Raw genomic sequence first — 15866 nt, 5'->3', positions numbered from 1 at the left:
ACTTGTATACCCATAGATGATTTAATATATCTAGATTATATTGAGTACATTGTGGATGAATTTTTCACAGGTGAGATGCCAAGACCAATAAAAGAAAGATCAAAGCGTGGATAAACTTCTACTTTGTTTGTCTTCGGTTCTCTTGAAGCTTCACTAGAACTCTCGTGACATTAATGGAATCTGCTTATAACAACCAACTCTCCTTCATAGCCAGCATCTTAACATAATATTTCAGCTGTCAATATCCCAGTCTGGAAGGTAATTTATTCCACTCTTTGAGTTAACATTTGGATGGATGTTTTAGAGGTGAAACTGGCCATGATTTAGTGCTGCTGACAAATGGTGCTGAGCCTGATGCCACAAATTCAAGTTTGTTTCTTAAGCACAAGTGGGCCTGGCTTTAAGTGAAAATGAAAATGTTCAAATAACTTTAACGTAGTGCAAGGGTTCTCAATCCTTCCATAAAGACAAAGAAAAGTCAAGACATTTTACAAATAGGGAACCCTTCAAAGAAAGGCAATAACTTGGTCTTGGGCATGTCAGAATCGCCTTTGGCTCTTTTTAAAAAAACATAGCCTTGCTGAATTTGCTCTTCTTTGCTCAACATTCCCCACCCCAGGTTCAGACTTAGGGGAGTCTGAGGCAGATCAAGGTGTTTCTGTTTTTTACAGTTCCCAATGGTGATTCAAATGTGCAGACAATGTTGAAAGGGACCACTAACTGGATGGATTCAGAAGTTTTCAAAGAAGGGACTGGAATCAAGTGTAACTAGAGGGTTCCTTGAGTTATCCCAGAGAGAAATGATTGGCATTAGGAGAGATGAAATTTGGGGAAGGTCCTCCCTTCAGAGCTGGGGTTCATTCAGGAACTGGCCTCAAGCAATTCTGAACTCTGGAGAGAGATCACTGAGGAGCTGATGAAAGCTACAATCACTCTCCTCAGAAAAATGGGCAGCCTCAGCCTTACAAAATGCAGCAGAGGATTTCAAGTTTTTGGTTTGGCTGTTTTAACTTTAAGGGAAGGGAAAGAGAAGAGGCCAGGTTCCTGGCCTCAAGAAGCTCACAGTTTAGTAGCCAGGAGAAACCAGCAAAAACAAATCAATACACGGATAGTGGTGTATTGTGGGGGAATAGTATATCATGGGGGAAGGAACAGTTCTGGAAGGTTGAATTGGAGGATTTAAACTATGTGCTTTGAGAGGCAGCAGCGAAGAGGCAGGTGTGGTAGGGAGCGCCTGGGGAGACCCCCTCCCCCCGCAAAAGAACGGAGGTCAGCCTATGGCAGGTTAATAAAGGGGGTTCTCTTGTGGGAGCACCGGAACGATGCCTTTGGAAGAGAAGTTAACCCGTGAGCGTGTGATAAAAATAGTTGATCACGCCGCTGCCAGAGGTCAGCGATATGGTACCCTGATAGGCTGCGATCCCGGGTGGGGACAGCTATTCAAACACCGATGAAGACAGTTTTCAAAGAGACGAGACTCTGGGAGGAAGACAGCAAGCTGTCGCTGGGAGGGCGCCCTTGGAGTGCCGCTCATCGCCAGGGTCAGAAGTTGGCCCTGTGTTTGTTCTTCCCGATGAAAGAAAACCGCGGGAGAGCGCCGAGCGGCGGCGAACTGCATTCAGCCGATGGGCACGAAAATGAATTTTAGCTGCTCTGTGCAAAAGCCCTAGGTGTGTGGACCGAAGGGAGCCGGCCAGAAGGTTACAACAGGTCAGAAATAAATAACCGCGAGGCGGAGGATCCCAGATTCCGTCCTTCCTTTTGTTGGGTGAGCGGCGAGCGCCAGGCAATCGCGTCCACAAAGGCGAAAGAAGCGGTCCCACCGGCGCCGCTCGGCTCCAGCCCCGGGTAACTACGCGGGGCCCCTAGGGGTGGTGGGGGTCTGAGACCTCGGGGTGGGGAGAGCGGGGGGTGAGGTGAGTCTCTCCCGGTGGCCTGGCAGCCGGGACCCCAGAATAAGTCGGGGGCGGGCCGCGGTGCGGCGCGGCGGGCGGGCGGGCAGATCCCACCCCTTCCTGAAGGAAGCGCCCTCCTCGCCGCGACTGCTGCTGCCGCCGCCGCAGGTCACGGCCCCGCCAGGCGACCGCGGCCCCGCCGCACCGGGAGCAGGTAGGCGCGGCGCCCCCTCCTCCGCGCGGGGCCGCCGGGCAGCCCGGGGTCATCGTGCTCGGCTCCGCGCCCAGCCCCGAGGCGGAGACCCCGGGAGCGGCGGGCGCCGCAGAGGGGCTCGGGCGGCGGAGTCCTCCCGGCCGCGGGGCCCTGCTCGGCTAAGCCCCCTCCCCGGAGCGCCTTGGGCGCGAGGCCGCCCCCCGACACCCCGCGGGCGCACACCCCGAGCGAGGCGCGGTGGCCGCCGGAGCTCCCGGTCCCGCCGCCGCCGCCGCAGTGCCGTCCGCCGGGCCCCGGCGCCGCCCGCCGGCTGCGGCTCGGGTCCGGTTCCTTTGACAGGTGTCCCCGCCCGCCGCCCCATCGGGTGCCCAGGCCTTCGGTGGTGGTCGGGGGCATGCGGGTGGGAAGCGACCCCAAGTTCGGCCTCCCGGGTCTCCGCGCCGCACGCCGTTCTTCACTTTCCCGTTCGCCGCGGCGGGCTGGCGCGGAGAGCCGGGCAGGGGCTCTAAGTTGCCTTGCCCTGTGCGCAGCCCTCCACTCGAAAACCAACAGTCTCGCCGCCCTTCCCCGGGTGCGCCCTGAGAAAGAAATGGGATTTTCGGTTTCTCCGGCGAGACGCCGGTGAGTGGGTGAAGACCGAGGCTGTCTGATCATTCGCTGCAATAAAAGAGTGATTAGCTGTGGATTATGGAGAGAGCCGTTGTGGAACGATTCTCTCCTCCTTAAAGGAATCCAACGGAGAACCAGAGGGTTATTTTCCCATTCGAAACCCATATTCCCTTTCTCTACTCATCCCTCTCCTCCGTCCACCCCTACCTCCACAGCACTTTATTATATTCCCGACACTTCCCCGATTTTTTTTTTTTTTTGGTCAGGTTTTTTTTCCAACCAGACTGTCTTTCCCGGTCGAGCCAGGATTGCGACTGCAAATGTGAGAACACAGCCCAGTTGGGATGGAAACCCTTCTCCTTGAGTGAACCGGTTCCCACTTCCTGTGGGAGACCAGGAGAGGTCCTGTTAGGCAACCCAATATACTAATTTGTTCTTTTTTTTTAAGTTGTTGGATCAGTTACAATAACACAGCCTAAACGGTAATATTAATTTCTGCTTCTCCGTTTCTGTGCTTGAATCAAAGGCAGATTTTTTAATAATGCAGGGCTGTAACTCCATCCTGGGCTGCAGTTCATCAAAAGGATAGGCAAATGTGAATGTATAAACTCCATGGCAACAGTTAATAAGTTGACCTACTTAAAGTTTTCAAGGAAAAATTATTAGTTTTTTAATCATAAAAAAATATGATATTTGCAGGTCAAAGAATTTTACAATTTCAGTTCTCATGCATTAAATCCCAAACTTTCTCTTCTGTGTGTCCCAGAAACACCATGTTTCAAAGATTAACTATAGCTACCATCTCTTAATGAGCTAGAAATGTGAGTTTAATCTTCGAGGCATAAGCATAAGAATTTTAATGGTGGTTTTTATTTATACAGTATTTAATAAATATTTTGCAAGCTCCCCAGGTTGCAAGTTCATAAACTAGACATGGTAAATAAAATGATAAAGAAGTTTTGCTAACAATAATGACAGTTGGTAGATGTTATGACATTGAATAAACATATTAAAGTATTTGGGAAACGCATGTTTATTATAAACTGCCATTGTGCTGAAGGCAATTTGTTTGGATTATTTAATTGACTTTAAAGTGTCTTTATAGCAGTTGTTTAACTCATGTATTTCTCATCAAATGCCTTTCACCAGTTGCTTTGTGGGGGAGATAGGTTACTCTGTAGTCTTTTTTTTTTTTTTGCATGAACATAGTAATGCCTTATGTTTAGGCTTTGTTCTAGAACTACCACGGTCATGCTTATGATGACCTTGCAGGGTTTTCTTGTACTCATTTTACCTGCTTGTGATCATCAAGAGTGATGGCACTCGACTTGACACTCCTGTGTGTCTTTCTGCTTTGTTTTCCTGTGACCTAGGCCTACCTGTGCAGTACAGTAGCCAGATTAGCAGGGCAGCCTGGAGACACGAAGGACGAAAAGCTAGCTGGCCCCTGCAATCCTAGCCATTTGGTTTCAGCATAATCTGGCCGCTTGGGATCAGTTCAGTAACTGACTAAGCAAGACAGACACTGACAAGATAATGCATGACCTCTGTTTTCCCCTTCAGGAGAAGAATCTACAACATTCAGAGTCCACACTAGAGTGCTGATTAGGTGCTGTGAAGCTCAAATGATATATGAGCTAAATTCTCAACATGTGATGCAAAAACCAAATGTTACAGAATCTGAGTCTAAACTCATGAAAAGGCTAGAAACACACCCATGTGTGTAATAAATACTTTCTTTATCCTAAGGGCATCCCTACTTGTTTTAACTATAAACTTTTATTCTGAGAGCTAATGGTGCCATGTATCTTTATGGTTTAATTTTTTTCCTTCATAATTTGCTCTTAGCACTAGCTCATAAATTAGTAGAACTTTAACAAGTTGTTATTATCACCAAATATCATTTCCTGGCATGTATGTATGAATTTTGAAAGATAACTTGTGGAAGTGGAAAATCTTAATGCAAAGAGATATTTGGCCAATTGGAATGATACTTTGAAATAATAATGAAATCTTTGGCAGTAGCCTTCACAGTCAACCTCACAGTATTTTAAGTCATGCCAGCTCCATTAGGTAGCACTTGGAACTCTTTATGAAGGGAGAAATGAATAATTTTCTTTTTAACATCTGCGAATGGCCTTTCTCTAGATCAGTGCTGTCCAATAAAACTTCCCACAATGATGGAAATGTTCTATAGTCTGCCCAACATGGTAGCCAAGAGCCCCATGTCGCTGTTGAATCCTTGAAATGTGTCTAGTATAATTGAAGAACTGAATGTTAAAGTTTATTTCATTTAAATTAATTTAAATAGGAACACGGGGCTTGTGGCTACCATACTGGCCCTGCAGCTTTAAATTCTGCCCCACTCCTATTTCCTGCAGAGATAGTACTTAATGGCAATTACCCTTAATTAGAAGAAAGTAGAGATCAACCTTAATAGAACCAGGACTTAAGATTTGACTCTAATCCTGTTGTTATGAAAAAATACTCAGAGTTACCCTGAAGAAGGTGTGTCATGCTGAAGTTCAACTCTATTCTAAAAGTAGTTTTTCTTTTTTAATTTCCATATGTCTGCTGGCCACAAAAATAAGCAGCACTCAGATTTGTTTAGATGCTTGGCCCCGTGTGTCTGAGTTCTTAAATTTGTTTTATTATTTGCTTGTTTACCCATTATGGAATCATTCATTCTTAAAGTCAGTTTCTATACTTTTCAGTGTTTCAAGGTGAGGGTTAAATAATTTTATTTATTGCTTTATTTTTGGCTGCGCTGTGTCTTCAATGCTTTGCGCTGACTTTTCTCTAGTTGTGGCGAGTAGGGGGCTACTCTTGTGGTGTGTGGGCTTGTCTTGTTGGGGAGCATGAACTCTAGGCACGTGGGCTTCAGTAGCTGCTGTACTGATGCTCGGTAGTTGTGGCCCACGGGCCTAATTGCTTTTAAGCACATGGAATCCTTGAACCCCCATCTCCTGCAGTGTCAGATGAACTCCCATCCACTGCACTGTCAGGGAAGTCCAAGGGGAGGGGATTTAGAGAGGCAGAAAGTCGCTGCCTCACCCAGCCTAGGTACCTGGAATACCTCTCCCCAGGCCAGAGCTCAGGGTCCTGGGTGCTCCCCTGCTCTGGAAGGGACTCTCCTTCAATCAGTTATTTTAAAATGTGACACAAATGTTCATGCATAGAGATGGCGAATCCATCTGCCATGCAGGAGACGCGGGTTTGATTCCTGGATTGGGAAGATCTCCTGGAGGAGAGCATGGCAACCCACTCCAGTATTCTTGCCTGGAAAATCCCATGGGCAGAGGAGCCTGGCAGGCTACAGTCCAGGGGGTCACAGAGTCAGAAGAGACTGTGTGACTAAGAATGCACAAAATATAAAGTAAATTAACCCCCAATCTTAACACTATAGGATAAGATTTCCCAAATTAGTGTCCATTCCACGAGAGGGTAGAGATGCTCGAGTGAATTTAGGAACTGTTCCATATAATCCACCCCCTTTTTGGAGATTTTCAATGCACTACCTCATGTTAAGTTTCTAAGATGAGATGCATATACTTATTTAACTTTTTTATTGTTGAGGTTTTTCAAATAAATTTTTCATACAGCACTTACCATAGTATTTTTCAAGCCACATGTTCTGAGTCAGAAAATTGATTTAACAGGTTTGTATCAGCATTTAAAATATTTATTTATTTATTTATTTATTTATTTGGTCAGGCCTTGGGCTTCCCTGGTGGCTCAGCTGGTAAAAAATCCGTCTGCAATTTGGCAGACCTGGGTTCGATCTCTGGTTTCAGAAGATCCCCTGGAGAAGGGAACAGCTATCCAAGACAGTATTCTGGCCTGGAGAATTCCATGGACTGTATAGTCCATGGGGTTGCAAAGAGTTGGACATGACTGAGTGACTTTCAATTCACTTCACTTCCCGTCAGGTCTTAGTTTCGGGATACAGGATCTTCCCTTGTGGCTCAAAGGCTCTAGAAGACACAGCCTCAGTAGTTGCTGCGCTCGGGCTTAGTTGCTCCGTGGTATGTGGGATCTTAGTTCTCTGACCAGGAGTCGAACTCACATCCCCTGTGTTGGAAGGCGGATTCTTAACCACTCAGCCACCAGGGAATGAGATGGGATATACATTAGAATAGGAATTATCACTGTGCATCCCTCTTAGTGGGAGTTACTAGGGTTTGATGACGTGTTTGGTTCCCTCATGTATGTAAGTGCAAGGCCATGAGACAATGGAGAGTGGTGGTCAAAAGCACTACAGAATCAAGGCCCCTGGGTTCCAATTCTGACTCTGTGCAGTAAGCACCATGTAAACCTACTCATTGTTCATTCATTTATTTATTTTTTGCTGCACTGGGTCTTCGTTACTGCCAGTGGACTTTCTCTAGTTGTGGCTACCAGGACCTACTCTTGGTTACGGTGCATGGTGTTCTCATTGCAGTAGCTTCTCATGTTGTGGACCACGGGCTCTTAAGAGTGGTCTCAGTAGTTGCGATGCCCAGGCTTCATTGCTGCTTGTCATATGGAATCTTCCACCATCACGGATCAAAGCCCTGTCCCTGCATTGCAAGATGGACTCTTAACCACTGGACCACCACGGAAGCCTTCAGTTCAGTTCAGTTCAGTCACTCAGTTGTGTCCGACTCTTTGCGACCCCACGAATCGCAGCACGCCAGGCCTCCCTGTCCATCACCAACTCCTGGAGTTCACTCAGACTCACGTCCATCGAGTCAGTGATGCCATCCAGCCATCTCATCCTCTGTTGTCCCCTTCTCCTGCCCCTAATCCCTCCCAGCATCAGAGTCTTTTCCAATGAGTCAACTCTTCACATGAGGTGGCCAAAGTACTGGAGTTTCAGCTTTAGCATCATTCCTTCCAAAGAAATCCCAGGGCAGATCTCCTTCAGAATGGACTGGTTGGATCTCCTTGCAGTCCAAGGGACTCTCAAGAGTCTTCTCCAACACCACAGTTCAAAAGCATCAATTCTTCGGCGCTCAGCCTTCTTCATAGTCCAGCTCTCACATCCATACATGACCACGGGTAAAACCATAGCCTTGACTAGATGGACCTTTGTTGGCAATGTCATGTCTCTGCTTTTGAATATGCTGTCTAGGTTGGTCATAACTTTCCTTCCAAGGAGTAAGCGTCTTTTAATTTCATGGCCGCCGTCACCATCTGCAGTGATTTTGGAGCCCAGAGAAGTAAAGTCTGACACTGTTTCCACTGTTTCCCCATCTATTTCCCATGAAGTGATGGGACTGGATGCCATGATCTTCATTTTCTGAATGTTGAGTTTTAAGCCAACTTTTCACTCTCCTCTTTCACTTTCATCAAGAGGCTTTTGAGTTCCTCTTCACTTTCTGACATAAGGGTGATGTCATTTGCATATCTGAGGTTATTGATATTTCTCCTGGCAATCTTGATTCCAGCTTGTGTTTCTTCCAGTCCAGTGTTTCTCATGATGTACTCTGCATATAAGTTAAATAAGCAGGGTGACAATATACAGCCTTGACGTACTCCTTTTCCTATTTGGAACCAGTCTGTTGTTCCATATCCAGTTCTAACTGATGCTTCCTGACCTGCATACAAATTTCTCAAGAGGCAGATCAGGTGGTCTGGTATTCCCATCTCTTTCAGAATTTTCCACAGTTTATTGTGATCCACACAGTCAAAGGCTTTGGCATAATCAATAAAGCAGAAATAGATGTTTTTCTGGAACTCTCTTGCTTTTTCGATGATCCAGCAGATGTTGGCAATTTGATCTCTGGTTCCTCTGCCTTTTCTAAAACCAGCTTGAACATCAGGAAGTTCACGGTTCACATATTGCTAAAGCCTGGCTTGGAGAATTTTGAGCATTACTTGACTAGCGTGTGAGATGAGTCGTGCTTTATTATTAGGTAAATGTCTATATGTATACTGGATTGTGATGTAAAATACTGCCTCTGAAACTAGGGTGTTTCACTTTGGGAAACACCCATCTAAGACAGGACTCCACGCGAAACGCTGAACCTGGGTGTCTGGTGACAGAGTCCATAAAGCTCAACTGTTTTGGCTCACATGTTGCAATGTAGTAGGGATACATAGATGCACATCTTGCAGAACTGTGAGACTCCAACATTGTACAGCATTGCACAAGCACGGAAACGAGCTGACGGCAGTTGTTTTCTGTGTAAGATGAGGCCTGATGAGTGAGAGGGGAGTCGTTGTACATTTTGGCTGGAGGAGACCTCACTGCTGCCGGCCTGTGGCCTCTAAAGTTGAATGCTCTTTAAAGGACAGGCAGTCTGGGGCCCAAAGAAACCCAGATGTCCCAGAAGCTAAGAACTCAGTCTTCTGTCCCTCCTGATCACTTCCTCACTTCTACACACTGCTTTGTAGCAAATAGTCACAACAGGTCTAAATATGTCCGTTCCATACACCCCCCACTTTTTTTACTTGATTCTAAATTATTTCTTTTTCAAAATCACTTTCTGCCTGTAAGTGCTTCATGACCTAGTTTTCAATATAATAAAAGGAGAACAATGTTGCTTTAAGAATTTCATATAAAAGGAGATGTCCTAAAACTGAGGCTAGGAATCTCCTTGTACCCTTCCTTGGCTCCAGAACAATCTGAAAAGTAAAACTAATTTTGCTTTAGAAGCAGAGTTCAGTTTTTCTTAAAGGTCAAACTAAATATGAGCAATCACTTGTTCATAGACTTTGTCAGGTCGAATAGAAAAGGCAACAGCTTGTCATCATGGTTACTTTTCTTCTTTAAAAACTACAGAGGCTGTGTCTAACATCGTGAAAACCCATAAGATATGCAGATTTTGTTCAGGGCTTCAGAACTGTCCATCTCCGAGAACAGTGATACAGGCTCTATCTTTGGAATGCAAAGGAATGAGATGAAGTGTCTTTGACAAGACATTGAAAGTCATGTAATATTTTTAGGCTAATGTAGACAAAGCTTAAGAAGTAATTGTGATTAACTATGGCAGTAGCGGAAATTAGCCTGTAGTTTAAATGGTGTTATTTAACTCTGAAGTAATTATAATGAATTATAATGGCTTTCAACTAAATGTAAACATAAATGTCTCCAAAAATAGCATAGCCTTAGTATTCATCAAGCATTTCATGTATTAGCAAAGTAGATGTCTTCCTGGTTTTTTTACACTTACGATGACTTAGCTGCCAAAGAGATATTTTAAATGGTAGTAACTGGAAGTTTTGAAACATAAATTAAAACTGACTGGCATGCTGCGATTCATGGGGTCACAAAGAGTCGGACACGACTGAGCGACTGAATTGAACTGAACTGATACATAGCTAAAATGAGTATTGTATTTTTTTAAACTGGGCTGGTTAATAAAATAGTCTTCAAGTGATTTTTCATTCTATCGATTCATGAGTGAAAGGTGTTAATTAAGAGGTGTTGATACCATGGTAAAGCAAACCAAATAGAAATATGATTTTTTTTTTACTGAACTTGGAGTGTTTTGTTTGTGAATTATACTTAGAATTATGAAATGTAATTGTTCTGGAATTTCAATGGCAATCTATCTCCTGGAATTTGTAAATTCTACTTTTCACTAAAATTTAAAGTATATTTACATAAACAATAGTATCTAAATTATGCCAACTGTTATAACAGGAATATTAACTTATGGATGACAGTTTTTCTTCTTTGTGGTATTATGTTCCCACATAGCCTAGACTTTAAAATTATGTCATTTTGATGACAGCACAGTGTTTACAAGAATCATATTTATCTCCCTATAATTTTTGCAGCTAATAGAATTGTTCTTGAGAAAGCGATTATCTTTTCTGTGACATTTTGATTGGTGTTTTTCCATTTTAATTTGAGCTTATATGTGACATAAAAATTGATTCTATGAAAAGTAGACCACTTGTATGCCAAAATTTTGATTGTATGAATAAGAAAAATATAACAACCTAGTCTACCATCTAAGAGAATTAGAAAAAGAAGAACCAACAAAATTTTGATTGTATATGTATGCATGTAAAAATAAAGACAACATTTTCCAGTAAACTGATTTGGGGAAAAAAATACCACTGTGATCAAATAGTCGCCCGTTGCGTGTGTGTGTGGTTTTGTTTTTTTTTAAGATCAGGCCACGTGAGTGTTCACTCACTGAGCCATAAATTTTGGCAATTCAGAAATGGTATTCTTTATTGGTTATTGGGCGTTATTTGTGAAATCCGTAGAATGGACCCTGGCCCAGAGTACCTTTTTTTTTTTCACTGTTACTTCCCCCTTATTCATAACATAGGTTTTTTAACTGATGTCATCACATGGAAAATTAAAGAGGATTGTTCTGGATGATAACTGCTCCCCTCTTGAGCATCAAAGAGCTAGAAAAAGCCTTTTGAAGTCACATAATTTATTTCTTAGAGTCTTGGCATGACCGCAGTCATCACAGAGAGATGATGTGTAGATTTTGCATGTGTGTGTGCTCAGTTGCTCAGCGATTCTGATTCTCTGTGACCCTATGGACTGTAGCCCGCCAGGCTTCTCTGTCCTTGGGATTCTCCAGGCAAGAATACTGGAGTGAAAAAAAAAAAAAGAATACTGGAGAGGATTGCCAAGCCCTTCTCCAGAGGATCTTCCCGACACAGGGATGGAACCCGCATCTTCTATGTCTCCTGCATTGGCAGGCGGGTTCTTCACCACTGAGCCACCAGGGAGGCCCTTGTGTAGACTCTATTCTACTTTTAATCTATGAATATTTTACGTTAGTTCTTGACATACTGTTTATCCAGGCTGACTTAAGAGGGCTCCAGCATAGAAGCCAGGCTCGCTTCCTTTCCATATGACTCTTGGTTTGCTTGCTTGTTGCTTATTTACCATCTTTTTCCAATTAAATCATTGTGTGTAGAAATTACTATGCAAATTTTTTTGTATCCCACTGAGCTGTCTGAGAACAGGAGTTAGCAAATTGCACTATTTTGAAAATAGCCACACCCATTGGTTATGAATTACCTGTGACTACTTCTGTACTCCCTCTACAGAGTTAAGTAGCAACTGAAACAGAATCCATCTGGCCCATAAAGCTGAAAATCTCTACTCTTTGGCCCTTTCATTTGATACTCCAAGACTTGTTTATTTGATATTCTTCCTATGGGATTCTGGAAGAAAAGATGAAAAAAAAAGAGCTTATTACAAATTATATATAGTGAATTACTTTCTGTAGGGGCAAATTTCACAGCTGCATGACTAAATGAATGACATCTCTTCTCTCTTCCTGTTTCACTGTCAATGGCTGCGAAAGAAGGTGTTATCAGCATACACTTAGATGTCAAGTTGACCTGTGTAACCTTAAATAAGCTACTTAATCCTTTTAAAGTCATTGTTCCCTCGTGTACAAAGTGGGGATAAGTACGGTACCTGCTGTTGGGAGACAGTTCTTGCGTCCCATGCATTTTGACAGGACTTACAAAGTGAGGCACTGACTCCCCTTTCAGTCTAGATTGTCTTTACAGGGATGTTTATGTAGTAAACAGTCTTGGATGATTGAGATACTGTTTTCCTCAGAAGTGCAGAGCAGGCTTGCTAATATTCAATATAATGGATTTGAGTTCTTGCAGCTCAGATTTCCTCTCCAGTAAAGCTGCTCACTGCTTATGCAGGTGTTATGGCCCTCTCTGAATGCCCTAGGAACTGGAGCTGGGGAATTAGTGCAAGGAAATGCTGGTGCTTTGGCTACTGCTATTGCTATGGATGCTAAAGTCCTTTGTCTCCACCCTGGGAGTCTTGTGTCTTCTGCTAACCTCTGCAAGTAAAATCTCAGTTCTTTCATGGTTCTTGGACAACTGTTCTATGGAGTTATTATGAGAATTGAACAAAGCAATAAATATAGAACATTTAACACAGTGCCTGGCATATAGTAAGTGCCCAGTAAATGTTAACTATTATTATCCAGGTGGCTATTAACTCTGCAGTGTGAAATTCAGTCCCAGTTTTGTGTGGACCACTTATGTTTTAAGGTAGTAGTTTTTCAAACTACTGGCCACCAGAGCTATGAGAACAGTTAAGTAGGTTTATTTTTTTTAATAAAACAGAAAATAGAAAATAATAGAATAATAAAGTATCCAAGTGAAAAATATGTAGTAAGGATAAATACTGATTTGTAAAACTTAATTTCTGTTATATATGTATATACCTGTATACAAGATTATGATGTAAAATATGTATTTTTTACTGTCAGTTGCAGTCAAAAAAGTTGGAAAGCCATTGCTGCCCTAATACATAGGTGGAACTGTCCAGAAAAACTTTTGTTCAAGAGAGCATAGAACTCCTTTCTTTGTGCTTATTCTCGGAAAGGGGTGGACTTCCCTGGTGGTCTAGTGATTAATCCTCCATACTTCCACTGCAGTGGCCATGGGCTTCATCCCTAGTCCAGGAACTAAGTTCCTACAGGCCACATAGTGTGGCCGGAAAAAGAAAAGAAAAGAGGTAAAGGGCCACTGTCGCGCATCTGAAAAGGAATGGCCAGAGATCCAGTGTGTTCACACTGTGCATATTGTGTGGCTCATTTTGCCCATGATTAGCAGATGAACATAACCACATAGATCATTTTCTGAAGAAAGAAATATTTTCGTATCAGCATTTTCCAACAGAACTTTCTACAGTAATGGAAATGTTCTGTTTCTGAACGATCCAGTACAGCAGCCACTAGCTACTGAGCACTTGAATGTGCAGCCGAGGAGCTGGACTTTTAATTAGAGCAATTTCAAGTTTGTATTAATTTAAATTTAAGTAGTCACGTGTGGTTCTTGGACAGCCTAGTTTTAGTTTGAACACCCAGCGGTGGCCTTGTCCAGCACAGCTAACTGTATAAATTTGGCTTGTGTTAAGTCCTAAGGTGCAGCGCCCCTCCCTTGGGTTAGTCAAAAGACCACTGACCCTTGCCCATGGCTGGTTTGGGCAGACATTGGGGTGAAGAAGCGCTTGGTGAACTGCTACCTTGGACAGCGCCACAAGCCAGGGGGAAATGGCAAAGAACCAGAGGGTAATGGTTCTCAACTCTGGCTGTGCAATAGAATCATCTGAAAATCTGTAAAAATGCAGGCTGCACCCCAGATCGTTAAAGCAGACATTTCTAAAAGGCTCACCGGGTCTTCTACCATACTCTTTCACTTGGGAAGCATCACAGATGAGCAAGGCAACCCATAGTATCACAGGGATGCCCAGAATCAGATAGAGAGGGGAGCAGATGCATGAAAGACAGTGGAACTCCATCTTACCTTAAACAGAAAGGCTCCAGCTTACTTTTAGTGTTGGGAGTTGAGCTGTTTTCACACCTGGATGCCCTGGCAACAAGGGCCCTCTTGTTCAGTGGTGTCAAAGTATGAATTTGTGTGTGGCCGAGTTGAACTTCAAAGGAGGAAAAGTACAGGCTTTTACTGACCAACTCACATGTCCAGTACTTTCCATTTGTATATTTGGCCCTCGTGTATGGAGTTCCTACTGAGTGTATGAGATTTGTATCCTTGCTCAGTTTAGTGGGGGAGACCAACAGGTAAACAGTTATCATACAGGAGGGTAAGCACAGCAATAGAAGAATTATAGGTAGCCTTGAGAGCACCCAAGAGGAGACATCAGGGAGGGCTTCCCTGAGGGGTGACACCAAGCTGAGTCTTGGAGGATCAGAAGTAGTCATGAGAAGAGGAGGAGATGGGAAAAAAAGAGAAGATAGAGTTTGGGAGCGGAGTTTGGCCAACATTTTCTGTCCCTTTAGGACTAAATACCATAAGATGGCTTCCTCCTGGCAGAGACCCTACCTGCTATTTTAGCAAACCTCACGGGATATCCTTATCCTAACTGGCCTTTATCATTTATTTGTTCACTCATTCATGCATTCACTCAACAAGTGTGACCTATGGAGGCATTATTTGTGCAGATATGACCTAAGTGCTGGTGAAAATACAGTGAACAAAGCAGACAGCATTCCTGCCCTCGGGGAGCTTTATATGCTAATGGAGCAAGCTAGCCAGAAATAAACAAGGAAATGGTATAGTATACAGCTGATGTGCTAGAGAGAAAAAATAAAACATGGCGAGGAACTTGGAGATTCTGGAGACTGTGCTCTGAGAACCAGAAGTCACATCACATTTCTCTATGAACTTAGTAGCAGCTTGCTCTCTCTCTCTCTCTCTCTCTATATCTATATATATCTCTCTATATATGTAGAACCTATTGCTCAGTTGTATCTGACTCTTTGCAACCCCATGGACTGTGTAGCCTACCAGGCTTCTCCGTCCATGGGATTTTCCAGACAAGTGTACTGGAGTGGGTTGCCATTTCCTTCTCATATGTATATATATATATATATATACGTACATGTATATATTTGGCTGCACTGGGCCTTAGCTGTGGCATTAGAGATCTTTAGTTTCGGCATGTGGGATCTAGTTCTCAGACCAGGGCTCGAATCCAGGCCCCCTGCTCCACAGCGTCTTAACCACTGGACCATCAGGGAAGTCCGTTAGTAACAGCTCTTACCACTTTTCTGAGACTGGATTCCATAGTCATTTTCCCTCCTTTGCTCAAGCCTGGCCATCCACCTGTGTCCATAACCCTATGTCCTTCTGCAGGACCGTAACTTGTGCCAACAGATCAGATCAGTCGCTCAGTCGTGTCTGACTCTTTGCGACCCCGTGAACCGCAGCACACCAGGCCTCCCTGTCCCTCACCAACTCCTGGAGTTCACTCAGACTCACGTCCATCGAGTCACTGATGCCATCCAGCCATCTCATCCTCTGTCGTCCCCTTCTCCTCCTGCCCCCAATCCCTCCCAGCATCAGAGTCTTTTCCAATGAGTCAACTCTTCGCATGAGGTGGCCAAAGTACTGGAGTTTCAGCTTTAGCATCATTCCTTCCAAAGAACACCCAGGGCTGATCTCCTTCAGAATGGGCTGGCTGGATCTCCTTGCAGTCCAAGGGACTCTCAAAAGTCTTCTCCAACCCCACAGTTCAAACGCATCAATTCTTCGGTGCTCAGCCTTCTTCACAGTCCAACTCTCACATCCATACATGACCACAGGAAAAACCATAGCCTTGACTAGATGAACCTTTGTTGGCAAAGGAATGTCTCTGCTTTTGAATATGCTGTCTAGGTTGGTCATAACTTTCCTTCCAAGGAGTAAGC

The 15866-nt window shown here is 43.9% G+C and overlaps 1 protein-coding gene across 4 annotated transcripts in view; it reads left to right on the top strand.

The window, feature by feature from the left end:
- Nucleotides 1–1540: 1540 nt before the first annotated feature.
- The window catches only part of TMEM150C (transmembrane protein 150C), a 111782-nt gene continuing 97456 nt past the window's right edge, over nt 1541–15866 (top strand). For 2 of the 4 annotated variants that reach the window (XM_070372590.1, XM_070372587.1), the window contains exon 1: nt 2018–2109. The gene's annotated coding sequence lies outside the window, so the exon portion shown is untranslated. Of the gene's footprint in view, nt 1849–2017; nt 2110–15866 lie in introns of those variants that run through there. The other 2 variants (XM_005904343.3, XM_070372588.1) reach the window with 2 other exon arrangements.

Source organism: Bos mutus, chromosome 6 (genome assembly GCF_027580195.1).
Source record: "Bos mutus isolate GX-2022 chromosome 6, NWIPB_WYAK_1.1, whole genome shotgun sequence".
NCBI classification, from domain to species: Eukaryota; Metazoa; Chordata; class Mammalia; order Artiodactyla; family Bovidae; genus Bos; species Bos mutus.
Note: the sequence above shows the minus strand (reverse complement) of the source record. Positions and strands in the feature narration are given on the sequence as shown.